Consider the following 14,522-nt stretch of genomic DNA (forward strand, 5'->3'; position numbering starts at 1 on the left):
AGTCCTCTTTGCTTTCAGCAAGCACGGTTGTATCTTTTGTATGTAACAGGTTGTTAATGAGTCTTCCTCCAATCCTGATGCCATGTTCTTCTTCATATACTCCAGCTTCTCAGATTATTTGCTCAGCATACAGATTGAATAAATATAGTGAAAAGATGCAACCATAACACACACTTTTTCTGATTTTAAGCTACAAAGTATCCTCTTGTTCTCTTTGAACAACTGCCTCTTAGTCTATGTACAAGTTCCTCATGAGCACAATTTAGTGTTCTGAAACACCCATTCTTCTCAGTTTATCCATAGCTTGCCATGGTCCACGCAGTCAAAAGCCTTTGCATAGTCAATAATGCACAGGTAAATATCTTTCTGGTATTCTCTGCTTTCAGCCAAGATCCATATGATGTCAGCAGTAATATTCCTCATTCCATATCCTTGTGTGAATCTAATTTGAACTTCAAGCAGTTGCTGCCATTTTTTAATTATCTTTAGTAAAAATTGACTTGCATATGATATTATTGATATTGTTCAATGATTTCCGGATTCCCTTGGGTCACCTCTCTTTGGAAAGGGCACAAATATGGATCTCTTTCCATCAGCTGGCTAGGTAGCTATCTTCCAAATTTCTTGGCATAGATGAGTGAGTGCCTCCAGTGTTGCCTCAGTTTGTTGAAAAATTTCAATTTGTATTCCATCAATTCCCAGAGACTTGTTTTTTGCCAATGCTTCCAGTGTACCTTGGACTTCTTCCTTTAGGACCATTGGCTCTTGATCATATGCTAACTTTTGAAATGGTTAAACATTGGTTATTTCTTTTTGCCACTGTGGCTCTGTGTATTCCTTCCATATTCTTTTTATGCTTTCTGCATTATTCAACGTTTTGCCCATAGAATTCTTCAGCATTGCAAAATGAGGCTTGAGTATTTTCTTCTGTTCTTCCAGCTGAGAAATGCTGAGTATGTTCTTCTCTTTTCGAATTCTAACTCCAGAACTCTGCACATTTCATTATAATACTTTACTTTGTCTTCTCAAGGTGACCTTCGAGATTTTCTGTTCAGCTCTTTTACCTCTTCATGTCTTCCACTTGCTTTAATCTCTTTATTCTAGAAAGCAAATTTCAGATATTTCTCTGACAATCCATTTGGTCTTTTCCTTCTTTCTTGTCTTATTAATGGCCTTTTGCATTCTTCCTGTATGATGTTCTTGACATCATCCCACAACTCTTCTGGTCTTCAGTCATTAATGTCTGATGCATCAAATCTGTTCTTGCGATGACCTCTAAATTTAGGTGGGATATGTTCAAACTCATATTTTAAAAATTTCTTCAACTTCAGCCTGAATTTGTATATGAGCAATTGACAGTCTGTTTCACAATCTGCCTCTGGCCTTATTTTGATTAATGAGATGGAGTTTTTCCACAGATATAGTCAATTTGATTTCTGTGTATTCCATCTGGTGAGGTCCATGTGTGTAGTCACTTTTTATGTTGTTGTAAAAAGGTATTGGGAATGAAAAAGTCATTGGTCTTTCAAAATTCTTGTATGCTATCTCCCGCGTTTCTATCACCAAGGCCATATTTTCCAACTACTAATTCTTCCTCTCTGTCTCCAACCTTTGCATTCGAATGTCTAGTAATTAAAAATACTTCTTTAGTCCATGCTTGATCAATTTCAGACTGAAGAAATTGGTAGAATTCTTTAATTTCATTATCAGTGGTTTTAGTGGTTTGTGTGTAAGCTTGAATAATAATGGTATTAACCGGTGTTACTTGTAGGTGTATGGATTTAATCCCATCACAGACTGAATTGTGTACTTCAAGATAGATCTTGAAATATTATTTTTGATGAATGTGTTGTTCCCAATAAACTATATGTTTGTCATATTCAAAATGGTCAATACCAGTCCATTTCAGCTCACTAATGCCTTGGAAATGGACCTTTATGTGTTCAATTTAATTTTTCAAATTTTCCAATTTTCTTAGATTCATACATCATACATTCCATGTTCCAATTATTAACGGATGTTAATAGTTGTTTCTCTGCATGTTGAGCTGTACCTTATCAGCAAATGCAGTTCCTGAAAGCTTTATTCTATTTGCATCATCACATTCAGCTCACATTAGTGGTGTGAATGAGTACATGTCAGAAGAGACTCTGAAACTTGCACTTGAACATACAGTAGTTAAAATAAATGGAATAAATGATGTAAAACATCTGTAAACATAAAACAGCTGTATAGAAAATGTCAAAGGCCAGCACAGGAAAACAAAGTAAAGTATCACAATTTAAGGTACAAAGCCCTAGAGTTAGAAAACTAAAAGAGAAGAACACACTCAGCATTTCTTACACTGAAAGAACTTGAGAAAATACTCAAGCCTTGACTTGTAATATTGAAGGAGTAGAATCCCATAGAAGGGCAAAATACTGAATGGTGAAGGAAGCATCAAAAGAAGATGGAAGGAATACAATCACTGTACCAGAGAAAATCGGTCAATGTTCAATCATTTCAAGAGGTAGTAGAGGATCAAGAATCAATTATACTGAAGGAAGAAGTCCAAGTGGCACTGAAGACACTGATGAAAAACAAGGAACTGACAAAGAACTGACAGAACACAAACTGAAATGGCTAAACAAACTAGAAGCACTAGAAGACCAACAGACTGGAAGAGATCCATATTTGTGCCCATTCCAAAGAAAGGTAACCCAACAAGAAACTAAATTTATCAAACAATATCATTAATATCACACAGAAGTAAAATTTTGCTGAAGACAATTTAAAAATGGTTGTAGCAGCACATTGAAGGAGAGTTGCCAGAAATTGATGCCGTATTCAAAAGAGGATGTGGAAAAAGGATATCATTGTTGATGTCAGATTGTTCTTGACTGAAAGCAGAGAATACCAGAAAGATGTTTACTTCAGTTTTATTGATTTTGCAAAGTCATTCAACTGTGTGGATCATAACAAACTATGAATAACATTGTTAAGAATAGGAATTCCAGATCACTTAATTGTGCTCATGCGAAACCTGTACATAGGCCAAGAGCTAGTTATTCAAAGAGGACAAGAGGAGACTGCGTGGTTTAAAATAAGAAACTGTGTGCATTAAAGTTGCATCCTTTCACTATATTTATTCAATGTGCATGCTGAACAAATAAACCAATGAACAGAATGGACTATATGACGAACAATGTGACATCAGGATTTTAAAAAGTATCCAGTATGGAGGAAGGCAATATGTAGATGACACAATCATGTTTTCTGAAAGTAAAGAGGACTTGAAGCACTTGATTGTAGTATGGATGTACTCAATGTAAAGAAAGCAAAAATCCTCACAATTGGATCAATAAACAATATCATAATAAATGGAGGAAAGATTGAAATTGTCAAGGATTTCATTTACTTAGATCCTAATTAATACTCTTGGAAACAGCAGTCAAGAAATCTAACTGACACATTGCATTGGGCAAATTTGATGCAAAAGACCTCTTTAAAGTATTATAGAGCAAGGATATCACTTTGAGGAATAAGGTGCACCTGCCCCCAAAAAATGTATTTTCAATTACCTTATGTACATGTGAAAGCTGGACAATGATTTAGGAAGACCTAAGAAGAATTCATGCATTTGAATTTTGGTATTCATTAAATATACCATGAACTGCCAAAAGAACAAACAAATCTGTCTTTGAAATAGCACAGCCAGAATTTTCCTTAAAATCAATGATGGTGGGATTTCCTCTCACATACTTTGGACATGTGATCAAGGAAGACCAGTCCCTGGGAAAGGCTATCATGCTTGCTAAAGGATCAGCTATAAAGAGGACAATGCCCAAGAAGAGGAATTGACACTGTGGCTGAAACATTGGGCTCAAACATAACAATTGTGAGGATGTGCAGGACTGGGCCGTGTCTCATTCTGTTTTACATGAGGTCTCTATGAGTTGAAGTCAACTGGATGGCAGGTAACAACAAATAACAGTGGTGTCAAACACTATCTCAGATGAGAGAGAGAAGAGAAAGCGTTGGTTGGCTTGAAGTTCAGGGAGACGTGTGAACTCCGGAGCCCAAGGACCTAGCCACTGAAGGCTAGAATTAAGAGTGAAGTGGTCAGCTGGTCTGAAGTGGGGAGAAGTGTGCACGAACTCCCAAACTTGAAGATAGTACCCATTTGACCTAGCTTGGATAGTTTGCTGACTAGAACTCAATCAGATGAAGATAAAGTCATTTGATACAGGGAGCAAATGTAAATTGCTACAATTTGATGAACTGTACCATTGCTTATGGATGAAGTTTCCCAAAATTCCAACTGAAAGGGAAGGATTCTTCATAACAAAGATCAAGCTTGCCTCCTCAGTACACGAGTGACAGGGACAGGCAGCTTAGACTTCAGCTATCAAAATTGAGGGACTATAAAGTAAAGAAGTGGCTGGCTTACAAGCTTCCATGAGGGTGTTAGGGAACAAGGGGAGTAAGAAAGAAACGCCGCTGAATAGATTTCCTCTTGTCCCAATGGGTCTGGTGATGATGGCAATAGGATTTTATGATTCAATTGTAAGTAATTGGTGATTGTCACAACCATAAATGTAGAAGAGGTGCAACTAAAAGGAGGGAGCAATTAATCTGTCAGTTTAGGAACAGAGGGCCCTAGGACCATCAAGAGGGAAGAGCATGAGAGGAGTGAGGGTTCCTAACCAGAAAAGCGGCAACATGGTGACAGAGGCAATGGCACAGAAAGACAGAGCAGCAGAGGACTCTAGGCCCATGGACTTGCAAAATGTGCCTTTTGGACATTTAAACGAATACACATTTTCAATGTGGTATGTGCACATTAAAAAAGGGAGGGTAATAGAGGTAAATGCTGTTAACTGATAGTGCATGGAGGGGATTGTAAGCATGGCAATGATGTGTTGAATGTAAAGTTGATGATCTGCCCTGTAAACCTTCACTCAATTCACAATAAAAGCTTTAAAAACAAAACAAACAAACAAAAACACTATCTCAGAGACAAACTTATTATCTTACAGTTCTGAAGGTCAGAAGTCCAAAGTGGGTTTTACTGGCTAAAATTAAAGTATTGGTAAATCTATGCTATAGGCTCTGAAAGACCATCTGTTTTCTTGCATTTTTCAGCGTCTCGAGGCCACTAGGAGTCCTGGCGTGGCACTGTGAGTTGATGTGCTAGACTGCAAGCTTGGTTTGAACTACAAGCTCACCAGCCATTCCTCGGAAACCCTAGACAGCGTCACTATGAGTCAGAACCGACTCAATAGCACTTCACAACAAAGTTCACTAGCACTCCTTGGTTTCCAGATTCCTTTCAGTAATCATATCATTCTAGCCTCTGCGTCAGTCATCACATCTCCTTCTCTCTGACTCTGATCCTCCTGCTCCTACTATAAACAACCTTTCAGTTATCAGCTGAGTACACTAACAGACTCAATGTTGTCATTGTTGTTATTGTGTGTGGCTGGGTCAGTTCTCAGCAGATCTTCTCCATAGGCTTTCTTAGGATGTAATATTTTTTTTGTTTACTTTTTATTGGGAATTGAATGAAGGTTTACAGAGCATATCATCAGTTTTACATTCAGCAAATCATACCCTTTGCTTCATTACAATGATTGCAATCCATGTACCAACAAGTACCAGTGAATTTACCTCTATTCACTTTAACTATTGCTTTCCTCCCTACATCTCCCAGTACTCTCATCTTTCTTCCGTTAACCTCCCTCTTGTTATACATTGCCTACCCTGTCATCCATGTTAACATGTGTCTAACCTCAAGCCTGTGAACAATTTTCCCTTTCCCCTCACCCATTTTATCAAGAAAACCTTTTCTTAACTTTTTACAACATTGGTCACACACAATATTTGTCCTTTTGTGATTGGCTAATTTCGTTTAGCATAATATCTGCCAGGTTCATCCATGTTGTGAGGTGATCCACAGATTCTTCCTTACTCCTCAATGTTGCATTGTATTCCATTGTGTATATGTGCTAAAGTTTGTTTAACCATTCTTCTGTTGATGCGCATTTACACTGTTTTCATCCATTTAATATGGCACTTGTAGACAGCATACTGAAGGATCCTGTTTTCTGCTACTCTCTGTCTCTGGCCTGGTACAATTAATCCATTTATATTCAGTGTAATTATCCACATTCGTGCCCATTTCAAAGAGAGGTGACCCAAGGGAATGTGACAATCATCAGACAATATCATTAATATCACATGCAAGTAAAGTTTTGCTAAAGCTAATTCAAAACAGATGCAACAGTACATTGACAAGCCACTGCCAGAGATTCAGACAAGGACACAGAATGTGGGATATCATTGCTGATGCTAGATGGATGTTGACTGAACCTGAAAGCAGAGAATACCAGAAAGATTTTTACCTGTGTTTTATTGACTATCCAAAGGCGTCCAACTGTGTGAATCATGAAAAGTTATGAAAAACATTGAGGAGAATGGGTATTCCAGAACACTTAATTGTGCTCATGAGGAACCTGTACATAGACCAAGAGGTAGTCATTGGAACAGAACAAGGGGCACTAAATGGTTTAAAATTAGGACAGGTGTGTGCCAGGGTTGTATTATTTCACCATATTTATTCAATCTGTATGCTAAGCAAATATTCTGAAAAGCTGGATTATATGAAGAAGAAAGTGGCATCAGGGTTGGATGAAAGACTCATTAACAACCTGCAATATGTAGATAATACAACCTTGCTTACTGAAAAATGAAGAAGACTTAAAATACTTCTTGATGAAGATTAAAGACCACAGCTTTCAGTATGGATTGTACCTCAATATAAAGAAAACAAAAATCCTCACCAATAGACCAATAAATAACATCATGGTAAATGGAGAGATGATTGAAGTTGTCTAAGACTTCATTTTGCTTGGATCCCCCATCAACACTCATAGAAGCAGCAGTCAAGAAATCAAACAACATATTACATTATGCAAATATGTTGCACAAGATCTCTTTAAAATGTTCAAGTACAAGGATGTCAGTTTGAGGACTAAAGTGTTCCTGACCTAAGCATGTATTTTCAATAGCCTCAAATGTATATGAAAGTTGGACAATGAATAAGGAAGGCGATAGAAGAATGGATGTGTTGGAATTGTGGTGTTGGAGAAGAATTTTAAAGATACCATCGACTGCCAGAAGAACAAATAAATCTGTGTTGGAAGAAGTAAAACCAGAATGCTCCTTAGAAGCCAAGAGAACCAGACTTAGTCTTTCATACCTTGGACATATTATCAGGAGGGATCAGTCCCTGAAGAAGGACATCATGCTTAGTAAAGTGGAGGGACAGCAAAAAAGAGGGATATCCCCAAGGAGATGGACTGACCCAGTACCCGCAGCAATGGACTTAAGCATGGCATCAATTGTGAGGATGACACAGGAGTGGGCAGTGTTTCGTTCTGTTGCACATATGGCATAGCTGTGGGTTGGAGCTGACTTCATTGCACCAAATAACAACAACAAATAACAGCAACAATTAATTGATTGCTGTCATTTTACTGTGTATTTTTTTGTGGTACTGCTGGTTTCTTTGTTCCATAAAATTGTCTGCACTGAGTTAATTTTGTTTACAGCTTTCTTTTCATATTCTTCATTTCTGTTGTGTTAATGTTTACTACATCTTCTGGGTTTCCTTTTTTTTTTTTTTTATGTGCAGGTGTATTAATTTTATTTGAGGTTATCCTGTAATTTATTAATTTTCCCTATTTAAAAGTCTACTTTATCTTGAAATCCACTTGACTTCCTAGCCATTTGGAAGTTACGTATCGACATTTTGCTTTATAGTTGACATCATTATTAATTGATATCTCTGGTTCCCTATTCTCAGTCTTGTAGATTTGTTTTGAAGTCCTGGTATGGTGCTGTAGGGTAATGCACTGGACCGCAACGGTAGTTTGAACTGCAAAGTCAACTGTTAAAGTTCACCAGCTGCTACTCAGAAAGCCTATACAGGGTCTCTATGAGTCAGAACTGACTCAATGGTACATAACAACAACAACAGGCTGTTTTACTTTTAAATACTTCTATATCTGGATTCAGTTCTGGGTAGTGTTATTATGTATGTTAATCTCAGGTTATTATCTGCTATTGTTGGTTCTCCATCCAAAGAACTCCCTTTACTACTTCTTTGTAAACTTGGTATGTTGTTGTTGTTGTTATGTGCCTTCGAGTCGATTCCGACTCATAGCAACCCTATACAGGGTTTCTGAGGCTGTAAATCTTTATGGGAGCAGAAAGCCTCATCTTTTTCCTGTGGAACAGCTGGTAGTTTTGAACTGCTGACCTTGCAGTTCACAGCCTGATTCATAACCACTACGCTACCAGAGCTAGTCATTACAAATACCTTTAATTTTGTTTATCAGTAAATGTCTTAATTTTAACATAATATTGAGAGACAACTTTTGTTGGGTATATGATTCTTGATTGGCAAATTTTCCTCTGAAGAGTTACCTTCTTGCCTGCATAGTTTCTGCTGAGGAGTCAGAGCTTAGTCTTGTTGGTTCTCCTTTGTAGGTAACTTTTTGTTTTTCCTGAGCTGCTCTCAGAATTTTTTCTTTGTCTTTGGTTTTGAGAGTTTGATTATGATATGTCTTGGTGACTTTCTTTCACGATGTTAGGCAAGTTTTCTTCCAACCACTCTTCAACAATTTACTCTGTGATTTTTATTGCGTTTTCCTGTTCTGGAATTCCAAACACCTATAAGCTATTTCTCTTCATAATGTCCCACATAACTCTTAGGTTTCCTTTGGATTTTTCATTGTTTTATTCTGATTGTTCTTCTAAAGTACTAATATTGAGAGATTTATCTTCAAGTTCTCAAATTCAATTTTCCATTGCTTCAAATCTACTCCTTTGCCTTGTCAATGTATTGTCTATTTCTCAAATTTTAGTATTGTTGTTGTTAGGTGCCATCGAGTCAGTACTGACTCATAGTGACCCTATGCACAACAGAACAAAACACTACCTAGTCCTAAGCCAACCTCACAAACGTTGCTATGTCTGAGCCCATCGCTGTTGCCACTGTGTCAATCCATCTCACTGGGGCCTTCCTCTTTTCCTCAGACCCTCCACTTTACCAAACATAATATCCTTCTCCTGTGACTGGTCTCTCCTGACAATATGTCCGAACTGTGAGAGATGAAGTCTGGCCATGCTGGTTTCCAAGGAGTGCTGTGGCTGTACGTCTTCCAACACAGATCTATTTGTTCTTTTGGCAGCCCATGGCACTTTCAATATTCTCCTCCAACACCATAACTCAAATGCATCAATTCTTCTGCAGTCTTCCTTATTCACAAGATCTTTGGTTTTTGAGAGTTTGATTATGATATGTCTTGGTGATGCATATATGGTTATTGAGAATACCATGGGTTGAGTCCATTGTACCTTAGTCCTCAAACTGACATCTTTGTTCTTCAACACTTCAAAGAGGTCTTGTGCAGCAGATTTTCCCAACACAATATGTCTCTTGATTTCTTGACACCTGCTTCCATGAGTGTTTATCTGAGCAAAATGACGCCTTTGACAACTCTAGTCTTTTCTCCATTTTTATAGGTGTTGTTTATTAGTCCAGGGGTGAGGATTTATGAGATACAACCCATACCAAAGGCTGTGGTCTTTGATCTTCATCAGTATTTCAAGTCCTTTTCACTTTCAGCAAGCAAGGTTGTATCATCTGCATATCACAGGTTATTAATGAGTCTTCCATCAATCCTGATGACATGTTTTTCTTCATATAATCCAGCTTCTTGGATTATTTGTTCAGCATACAGATTGAATAACTATGGTGAAATAATACAACCCTGGCACACATCTTTTCCAATTTTAAACCATTCAGTGTTCCCATGTTCTGTTTGAACAACTGTCTTTTTGTCTATGTACAGGTTCCTCATGAGCACAATTAAGTGTTCCAGAATACTCATACATTGCAATGTTGTCCATAGCTTGTCATCTTAGTGTTAATATTCTTAGTATTAATCTTCTTGATTTCTCATTGCAGGTTTTATATTGTTTCAAGCTTTGCATTTGTTTTGCCTGTTTATTCTTGTAGTGTTTTCCTGAATTCTTCTAAAGGTTTTCCTGTGCTTTCCGTCTTGTCTTCAATCTTTCTGTTCATCCTTTGAAGGTACCTGACTATCATTCTTTTAAATGTTCTTCAGTTACTTCCATTCACTTTTCTTCCTTAGAAACAGTTTCTGGCTCTGCAGTTTGGTAGTGGTAATGTGTGCCATTGTCTCTTGTTTCTTTGTGTGAACGAAAATTGTCTGTTTTCTCCAGAACATTGTGGGATTGCTGTATTAATATTTAATTGATGATTGTGTGTTGATGTGTTCTTAGCCCTGCACCAGCTATCTCCTGTAGGTGTAGCTAGCAAATGGAAGTATGCATAGCATCTTGTTTGCCATTTGTGCACCTCAGCTTAGGGCGAGTTTGGCTGGTGCTGGCTGCTGTCTATCATTGATTGGGTGATATAGGAACCGATATTAGCTCTTGTCCAGTGAGTAGATCTTCATACCTTTTGGCTGGGCGTATGGGAATGGTTGCTGTCTCGCGTTGGGTGAAAAGGGAAAACCCCTCCCACCCACTCCCACACACAAGAAAACAAAACGAAATAAACAAGGAACCAACAATGAACAGAGGAAAGTATTAAGAGAAATAAATAAAGAAAAACAGGCAGCAACCAGAACAAAAGAATATAATAACTATAAAGACAAAAAAGAGGGAAATGGAGCTATAGAAGAGAAAAATAAAAGAGAAAATGAAAGACTAAATTTAAAAATCCCTTAAGAATAAATAAAAGGAGGACCCCGCAACCCATGACCTTAGGCAGGAGCAGCCAAGGGGCGCTCTGGTCCGAAGCGAGCACTCAGTGCCACCATGGAGCCCAGGGCGTTTGGAGGCTCTAGGCCGGCGGAGCAGTAGCCTTGCTTAAATGACCCGGGCGGCGCCTGCCGGGAGACCTTGGCCTACTCTCGGAGCGAGGTCGGAGCCGAGCCAGGGTACCGCGTGGTGGTCGTGTTGCCGGCCGGGGGTGCGGGGAAAGGATGAGTGTCCCCACCTGGAATCAGTTCTGCCCCATCTTGGAGAGGCCGCTCATCAGCTACACCCTGCAGGCCCTGGAGAGAGTATCTTGGATAAAGGACATTGTGTGGCAGTAACTAGAGAGAACATTGATAAAATGGAGGGTGTTATCCAAAGGTACCAGCATAAACACATTTCTCCAGTTGAATCTGGAGTGACCCGCCATAAGTCAATTTTCAATGGACTAAAACACTGACAGAGAATGGATCCAACACTAAATTCTCTAAGCCAGAAGTAGTGATTATCCACGATGCTGTAAAACCATTTGTTAAGGAAGCTGTTCTAAAAGTCATCACAGCCGTAAAGAACATGGGGCCGCAGGAGCAATTGGACCTCTTGTATCTACGGTGATCAGTTCATCTGCTGATGGTTGCTTAAACCATTCACTAGAGCTTTCCAGATATAAGGCAAGTGAAATGCCACAGGCTTTTCTATTTGATGTGATCTATGCCGCATACCAGCAGTGTAGTGACTATGACTTGGAATTTGGAACTGAATGCTTGCAATTGGCTCTAAAATACTGCCACACCAAAGCCAAACTGGTAGAAGGATCCCCTGATCTTTGGAAGGTGACCTACAGACAAGATCTATATGCGGCCGAGTCAATTATTAGGGAAAGAATTTCACAACAGATTTGTGTAGTTATAGACACAAATGAAGACAAAGGACACGTAGGTCTCTCTGAAGAAGTGTTCAAAAATGAATTAAAACATACAAATGTTACATCTAGGACACCGTGTCATGCTGGCAGAGATCTTCAGCAAATCATTCTAGAACAATGCTACAATTTTGTTTGTGTAGATGTTCTGAACTTTGATTTTCAAGAACCCCAGAAGTTACTGAAGCTACCTGAGGATAGTCATCTTTCCATTTTTAACCCTGTAGTTATTACTGCTTCAGTACATTATCTTGATTATAATTCAGTGCCTTTTGGTGAGAAAATGGAAAACCTAATGCATATCAGAGGATTGTCAAAGGAAGTGAAAAAAAATAAGTATTTTATTATTTGGCCTCCTCATATATTACCCACAGGATGAGCTGAAGCTACAGGAGACTTTAAGGCAAGGTGCCACAGTTATTGCTGCCTTAATCAAAGAAAGAAATCCTGGACTTGCTGGACAAGTAGCTGGACTAGTAGCATGAAGCACATGGAGAAAATAACCTATAATTTAAAAAGTGTTTGCCTATGTATCACTAGTTTTTGTCATCTGTTGTGGAATACTTAAGTTGTCTTTTATGTCTTCTTATGATTTGTAGAATGTGATGCTTACTTAGATTAGAAAAGTGGATCAATGTTTACATCTGTGAAATAAAGATTTTGCTTTTGTAAGGAGCTCTGGTAGCGTAGTGGTTACGAATCGGGCTGCGAACCTTAAGGTCAGCGGTTCGAAACTACCAGCCGCTCCGCAGGAGAAAGATGAGGCTTTCTACTCCCGTAAAGATTTACACCCTCGTAACCCTGTACAGGGTCGCTATGGGTCGGAATCGACTCGACGGCACTTAACAACAACAACAATGTCAAATATAAATTGCCTGAATCTGAAAAGAATAGATACTTGGGAAATGGTAGACTTCACATAAAGAGTCTTCACAAAATAATGAAGTGACAAACAATAATGATACAAACAAGCTATTCCTTCTAAGCTACTACCTTATTGCTACGTTGATTAATAAACCATGCTATAATGAAGCTAATGGATAAGATTAAGAATGAATCTTAATGCCCACATTGTCCTCTCATTTTGTAATATTTTATATTATGTTGGAAAATTTCATATCTTAAACAAAAACTGGATAAAAACGAATATAACTCTTTGGTTCAAATATCTTCACCATTTGCCTCCTGTTTTTGTAGGTCTTTAAAGAAGATGTAACCTCCTGCTGTTTTCCTATTCTTTTAAAACTGTATATTTTATTTAGTTAATAGGATATAAGTTTGCCTTACATAATTTTAAGAGACCTCCAATTTTTCTGAATAAATTTAAAAGAAGTCTGATAAGCTAATAAAAAAATTGAAGTTATTTTTTACATTTAAGTCATAGTGAGAATTACTAAATTGGAAATAATTATTGCAATTTATTCTCTTTAAAGAGTTTCATGGTGACTCCATAAGATAAGCACAGGACTGCAAACCACAAGGTCAGCGGTTCGAGCCCACTAGCTACTCAATGAGAGAAAGACGAGATTTTCTGCTCCTACAAAAATGTATAAGCCTCACAAATCCTATACAGGGTCACTATGAGTCGGAACCAACTCGACACCTAACAGTGACAATTCTCTTAAATGAAATGTGATCTTTGAATGTAGACCTGCATCTAGATAATTGGGCTCACTTCTCAGTATCTCTCAATGTTAAAAAGTATAAATTAAATCAATTAATTAATAATTTTGAGAGTGAATATACATGGTAAATGTGTGGATTTTTGGTTAGAATGTCTATACCCCTGCCAAGGTGTTCAGCTATGTGGTACAAAAGTATGGCCTACAAAGAATATACCAATATGTATTTTGATGTATCTTTAGGTGAAAATATTTTACGACTTTGAAAACCCTATAAAAATAAAAGGGAAATGTAATCAAGGAGACAATGAGGAGTGACTCCAAGTACAAGACAGGTAATTAGTTCTATATATAGACATACACACACGTATATAATACATATACGTGCATACACACTTGTAATGTACATATAAAAATCTCTCGACCTTATAGATGAGGAAATTGTAATTTATGGAACTTTACTACCTTGGGCAGTAAAACTAAAGCTGGGCACACTGTACAAAAATGCTGCTGGCAAATGGTGTACAGAAGAGCGAGGTGGAGAATAAGGCAGGGGACCTGGAAGAGTAATAGAAAAATGGACAGAGAAGAACAGATCTATGAACCAGACAAAACTCAATTTTCCAGCTACATTTCCAATATACAGAAATTGTATCTAGGAAATACTGGAATGGAGAGAGTTATTGGCCCAGAGGAGAAGATCAATTATTTTTTCATTGTTTACTAAAAGATTGAAGGCAACTTGTATTGTTATCATAGCGTTTATAAATTTAATTACTTTAGTGGAGAAAAAAAGAATAAATGAAAGGAGAAAAGCAGGACAGGAAAGTGGACTTTGCCCATCGCCTGTGTGAATCTGCTCTGCCAGGCCTCCTTCTGTTTCTGAAGCTGCTCATAAAATGGCAGTGCTGCCTCGGATCAGCCATTCACAAGTCAGCCTCCCTCTCTTGCCATCCCTGCTCAGCCTCTCCTCTCAGCAAGTACTCAATCTACTTCTCTAACCTTTCTTCTGAAGTTCAGAGTTCCAGGATTTTCATCTGTGTCTGCTTCATTTGGTCTCTCGTGTCTTTGTCATGTTGTTGTTAAGTGCTTTCAAGTCGGTTCCGACCCATAGCGACCCTGTATAGGATTTCTGAGGAGCAGCT

The 14,522-nt window shown here is 38.1% G+C and overlaps 2 pseudogenes; both read left to right on the forward strand.

The window, feature by feature from the left end:
• LOC102828589 overlaps positions 1-12,240 on the forward strand; it is a 37,825-nt pseudogene extending 25,585 nt beyond the window's left edge.
• A 1,444-nt stretch (positions 12,241-13,684) lies between these two features.
• LOC102828981 overlaps positions 13,685-14,522 on the forward strand; it is a 53,973-nt pseudogene continuing 53,135 nt past the window's right edge.

The sequence above is a fragment of the Chrysochloris asiatica genome, unplaced genomic scaffold (assembly GCF_000296735.1).
Source record: "Chrysochloris asiatica unplaced genomic scaffold, ChrAsi1.0 scaffold00184, whole genome shotgun sequence".
In the NCBI taxonomy this organism is placed as follows: domain Eukaryota; kingdom Metazoa; phylum Chordata; class Mammalia; order Afrosoricida; family Chrysochloridae; genus Chrysochloris; species Chrysochloris asiatica.